Raw genomic sequence first — 6,318 nt, forward strand, 5'->3', positions numbered from 1 at the left:
TTCCCTCCCCACACTTGAACCATATATTGTCCTCAATGTATGCATTCATTGGCATAGTCTAAAACATTAAGAAGTAAAGGGAACGAGAAAACTCCTCTGGATATGTAGACTTGTGCCCAATACACAGTCCAAGCGGGTGGTAAAAGCCTCTTTGCACCGTGGGGGGGGGGTGTGGAACATCAATACTCACAAGTATGCCAACCTGGGAAAACAACTCATCAATCTCGAAAGATAACTAAACCTAAAAGAAACTAAACTAGAACGGAAATAAAGCAATAAAAATTGGGTTGCCTCCCAATAAGCGCCTTTCTTTAACGTCTTTGGCTAGACACTACCTAAATTAACTAACAACGGGCGGTGGCTCAAGAGCCATAACATCAATGTCCGTAGACTGAAAACCTTCATAAAAATGTTTCAGTCTATGCCCGTTCACCTTAAACGACATACCCCTTTTCAGGCTTTCAATATCTACTGCTCCATGAGCATAAACCTTAACAACTATGAAAGGACCAACCCATCGTGATCTAAGCTTACCGGGAAACAACTTTAGGCGTGAATGAAAGAGTAAAACCTTTTGTCCGACCACAAACTCTTTCCGGGAGATGATCTTGTCGTGGAAAGCCTTGGTCCGCTCCTTGTAGATCTTGGAGCTCTCGTATGCGTTGTTTCTGATTTCCTCTAACTCTTGAAGTTGTAGCTTCCTTAGAACTCCCTCGTCATCCATTCGCATGTTACACTTCTTGACAACCCAAAAGGCTATGTGCTCTAGTTCAACAGGTAGATGACATGGTTTACTATAAACTAATCGAAAAGGGGACATACCTATAGGTGTTTTGTAGGCCGTACGGTAGGCCCACAAAACATCGTCCAAACGCTCGGTCCAATCCTTGCGATTAGGATTTACGCTCTTCTCTAGAATGGATTTGATCTCCCTGTTAGAGACTTCGACTTGTCTGTTGGATTGAGGATGGTATGCGGTTGAAATCCGGTGAGTGACATGGTACTTCTTAAACACCGCCTCGATCACTTTATTACAAAAGTGTGTCCCTCGATCGCTTATGACGGCCCTTGGTGTGCCAAACCTGGCGAAGATGTTAGATCTAAGGAAAGCTGAAACAGTATGAGCATCGTCAGTTCTGGTGGCTTTAGCTTCTACCCATTTCTGGACATAATCGACACACAATAAAATATAGGTAAATCCAGAAGAGGCGGGAAAGGGTCCCATGAAATCAATGCCCCATACATCAAAGATTTCACAAACTAAAATCGGGTTTTGGGGCATTTGATTTCGTGGTCTGATATTCCCCGTTCTTTGGCACCTATTGCAACTCTTGCAGAACATATAAGCGTCTTTAAAAATGGATGGCCAAAACAAGCCACAATTAAGCACTTTATGTGTCGTACACTTTGGACCAAAATGTCCCCTACAAGCATATTCGTGACAAAATCAAAGTACAATTTGTACTTCGTGTTGGGGGACACATCGCTTGATAATTTGATCAGAGCAATGCTTCCAAAGGTAGGGGTCATCCCAAATATAATACTTCGCTTGACTCTTAATCCTATTCTTTTCAGTTCTAGTCAATGTACCTGGAAAAGTGTTGGTAACTAAATAGTTCTAAATCGGTGTACCAGGGTGTCATCTCTTGAACGGTCAGAAGATGCTCATCCAGAAATTCATCCTTCAAGGTAGAAGGATCATCACCATTTAGTAAACGGCTCAAATGATCGGCCACCAAGTTCTCCGATCTGTTCTTATCCCGAATCTCTAGGTTGAACTTTTGTAGAAGCAACATCCAACGGATAAGGCGAGGTTTGACGTCCTTCTTCTTCATTAAATATTTAAGAGTTGCATGATCAGAAAAAACTATCACTTTAGTGCCAAGTAAATACTGACGAAACTTCTATAAAGCAAATACTATGGCCAAAAGCTCCTTCTCTATCGTTGAATAGTTGCTTTGGGCATTATCTGACGTCCGAGAAACATAGTATATCACGTGTGGGTCCTTACCAAACTTCTGTCCCAAAGCAGCCCCGACCGCGTAATTACTCGCGTCACACATGATCTCAAAAGGGAGATCTCAATTTGGGGGCTGAATTATGGGTGCAGAAGTTAACTTATTTTTTAATTCATTGAATGCCTTCTTGCATTCACCAACGAAGTGGAAATCCACATCCTTTTGTAAGAGACAGCAAAGTGGTCAGGTTATCTTCGAAAAATCCTTAATGAATCTCCTATAGAACCCTGCATGACCAAGGAAAGAACGGACTTCCCTAACACAAGTGGGGTAAGTTAGAGTTTTAATGACATCTATTTTGGACATGTCTATCTCTATACCCTTCTTTGAAACAATATGACCCAAGATAAGACCATGACTAACCATAAAGTGACATTTTTCATAATTCAAAACAAGGTTAGTCTTTATGCATCTTTTTAAAATCTTGGTCAAATTGTTCAAACAGTCCTCAAATGAGTTACCATATACGGTAAAATCATCCATAAACACCTCAATGATACTCTGTACATACTCGGAAAAGATACTTCCCATGCAACGTTGAAAAGTAGTTGGTGCGTTACAAAGGCCAAAAGGCATACGCCTATAGGCAAACGTATCAAACGGGCATGTAAAAGTAGTATTTTCTTGGTCCTCCGGCGCTACCGGGACTTGATGGAACCTGGAGTATCCATCTAGACAATAGTAGTGAGACTTTCCCGCTAATCGTTCCAACATTTGGTCAATAAAGGGAAGTGGAAAGTGATCCTTTCTAGTGGACGAGTTCAACCTCCTATAGTCGATGCATACTCGCCATCCATTTTGGACTCGAGTATGCACTGACTCACCTTCGGTGTTCCTAACTACCGTAAAACCCGTCTTTTTGGGTACTACCTGAACAGGGCTTACCCATTTGCTATCTGAAATTGAATAGATAATACATGCGTCAATGAGTTTGAGGATCTCCTTTTTCACTACATCCATCATAGGCGGGTTGAGGCGTCGTTGAGCTTCACGAAAAGGCTTGTAGTCATCTTCAAGTGGAATCTTATGCATACAAACTGAGGGGCTTAATCTCTTGATATCAGTTATAGTCTAGTCGATCGCCTCCTTGTGCTTTTCAAGCACATTCACCAACCATTTTTCTTCTTCGCTTGACAGCTCAATAGGATGATCACCGGTAGAGTATTGTCCTTGCCTAGGTAGGCATACTTGAGGTGGTCCGGTAACTCCTTCAAGTCAAGTACCGGGGCCTACACAATAGAAGGAAATATCTTAGTGTAAGAAGAAGGTGAATTGACATTTGATACCTGAAAGTTCTTGTGTTGGTTAGATTCCATGGCTAAGACTATCTCTTTAAGCTCGGGCCCTAAATCATACTCCTTCATCCACAAATTAACTGTCCTTGCATCTAGGTGCCTTGTAATTGCAACTTCCAACAAATCTCGGTTAGTCAATTCAAACAAATCATGAGTAATAGGATCTAAAACATCAACAAAACTGACAGAAGACACATCACTGGGATATCTAATGGCATCATAGATATTAAATTTAATAACTTCACCATCAAATTCCATAGTTAACGTACCATCATGAACATCAATTTTTGTTTTTAATGTTTTCAGAAATGGTCTTCCCAACAATATCAAAGGTGATTTGGAGGTATTATGTTCTTCCATATCTATGACATAGAAATCTGTTGGGAAGACTAACTCGTTAACTTGAACCAACACATCCTTAAAGACTCCCTTGGGATGCACATTGGACCTATCGGCGAGTTGTACAACTCCCGTCCTCTTAAGAGGTCCCACATTCAATGATGAATAAATCGAATAAGGCATAACATTTATAGATGCGCCTAAGTCTAACATGGCTTTATCTGTTGAAACATTACCTAACTTACAAGGAATAGTAAACATACCTTGGTCCTTGCACTTAGGTGGCATCTTCTCTCCTTGAAGCACGGCGGATACATTCTCDCCCATGCTAACCTTCTCGTTCCCAGTCAACTTCTTCTTGTTTGTACACAACTCCTTCAAAAACTTAGCATATCGAGGTACTCTTTTAATAGCATCTAAGACTGGAATGTTTACCTCAACTCAGCGAAAAGTCTCCATAATCTCCTTGTCTTCTTGCTCCTTCTTGCTTTGCTCGAATCTCTTTGGGAATGGTGGTCGGATGACCAATTCGGGCGCCTTTCCTTTGTCCTTTATGTTTTTACCTTCAACCTTATCTTCATTTGACTTGTCTCCCGTAATCTCGGCCTCTTTGTCTTCTTTCCTCTCGCTCCTTCTTGCTTTGGGTTCGGGATCCGGAACCGTCCTGTTTCTCAAAGTAATGAAATTAACATTAGCTTTCGGGTTAGTTTCAGTTTGGGACGGTAACTTACCTTGGCTCTCAATGCGATTAAGCGAAATCGCCATTTGCCCGATTTAAGCTTCCAAATTCTTCTCTTGGGCCGCTAAACTTTGATATGGGTTACCAAATTCTAGATATTCTTTTTCGTCTCTTGCTGAAATTGTTGAGTGTTAGTAGCAAGAGATTTAACAATAACTTCTAAAGACATACCTGCACTGCTCGAGGCTTGGTTGTTTGGATGAAACGACGCTTTATGTTGGAATGGCTGCTGGAACGGCCTTTGCTGGAATTGTTGCGGAGGTCTTTGGGCACCGAAGCTCTGGTTATAAAACCTTTTCTGCGGTTGTTGGCTTGGAAAGCCTCCAATGGCATTGACGTCTTCGGGTGCAACCAAAACATCCTCTTGGAGTTGCGGACACGCGTCCGTCGGATGGTTCGTCCCATTGCGTATACCGCATGCTTTAACCTACTCTTTACCCACAACTAATTGTGTAACGAGATTAGTCAAATCAAATAACCCATTCTCAATGGTACCGGTATTAACCTCATTAATATTTTGGGGCTCTCTCCTTAAATCACCTCGCACACTAAAATGCTGAGAGTTCTCAGCCATCATGGTGGTCAGAGCCTTCACTTGAGTTGGGGTTTTATTAAAAAATGCCCCTCCACTAACGGCATCGATCATCTTCCTTTCCATAGGAAGAAGGCCCTCACAAAAATACTGCAACAGAAGTTGCTCGGAAATACCGTGTTGCGGGCAACTAACATAGAGATGTTTGAACCTCTCCCAATATTCATAGAGGGTTTCCACATCTCTTTGTTTGATACTGCAAATTTCCCTACGGAGTGTAGCGGTTCGGGAGGCGGGAAAGAATTTATCTAAAAATAACCGCGCCATTTGGTTCCAAGTCCTTACCGAACCGAGCGGTAACGAGTAGAGCCAATCTTTTGGCCTGATCTTTTAAAGAAAAAGGGAATGCCTTTAACTTAATAAGATCCTTCGTAACCTCGTTGGGTTTCATGCTTAAACACACCACATGGAATTCCTTGAGGTGTTTGTTCGGGTCCTCGTTCTCCAAACCGTGGTAGGAGGGTAATAGGTGGACCAAACCAGTTTTTAGAAAAAAATTTGCGTTACCTTGCGGATACCTAATACAGATAGAAACCTGAGCAATGTCATGTGTCGCCAACTCTCGTAGAGTTCACTCGTCTTGTTCGGCAGCCATCACGTCTGCCTTCTTTTTGTCTTCCTCTTCGTCCGAATCTCTCGATAGGTTAATATCTTGCTAGATATTTAACCCTGGTGACGAAGGTCCCTCATCAAACTTCTTCTGAAACTTGGCTTGTTTCCTCAGTCGTTTCGCGGTTAGTTTGATTTCTAGATTTATTGGCAAAGGTGAACCTGTATGTGAAGATCTAGGCATAAACCGTTAATAATATCGAGTCCCCGGCAACAGCGCCAAAATATTTGACGGAAACCGAGTCCACCAAATAATAAATTCCAACTAATGACTAGTTACAACCAAAATTGTAGTAGTGTAAGTCGGGTCGAATCCATAGAGACTCAGTCTAACGTTGTACGACTAGCGAATCAAGTACACGATGAAAACGTAAATACTAACAATTACAAGGGGCGGGGGTGTTGGATTTGATTAATTACTCTAAACATGCGATAAAATATAAATTTAAACAATTGATTAAAGTCCCAACATCAATTCAATACCGGTTAAGATGTTAGTGCCTATCATCGATTCCAAAAATGTAAACGGAAAGGACAACCCCGAATTGGTTTTAATCGTTAACAAGCTCTAACGACCCACATTTTTTATAGATAATCGTTGATTAAAATAAGCTCTCTAATCAACCCTTAACCACAAATACAAGTTTAAATAAGTTCTTAAACTCATAGGCGCGACTAGCTTTACCGCACTAGAAAAAAGTACCAATTCAAAGTCATAAGCTCACA

General features: G+C 41.4%; 1 non-coding gene and 1 pseudogene across 1 annotated transcript; one reads left to right on the plus strand and one right to left on the minus strand.

Moving 5' to 3' along the window:
* Nucleotides 1-5,578, minus strand: part of LOC112509002 — a 32,058-nt pseudogene extending 26,480 nt beyond the window's left edge.
* Nucleotides 5,096-5,202, plus strand: LOC112510610. The gene has a single exon (XR_003068989.1). It is a non-coding gene; the product is annotated as a small nucleolar RNA R71 (small nucleolar RNA).
* Nucleotides 5,579-6,318: the final 740 nt, after the last annotated feature.

This window comes from Cynara cardunculus, assembly GCF_001531365.2.
Source record: "Cynara cardunculus var. scolymus isolate 2C chromosome LG 3, CcrdV1, whole genome shotgun sequence".
NCBI classification, from domain to species: Eukaryota; Viridiplantae; Streptophyta; class Magnoliopsida; order Asterales; family Asteraceae; genus Cynara; species Cynara cardunculus.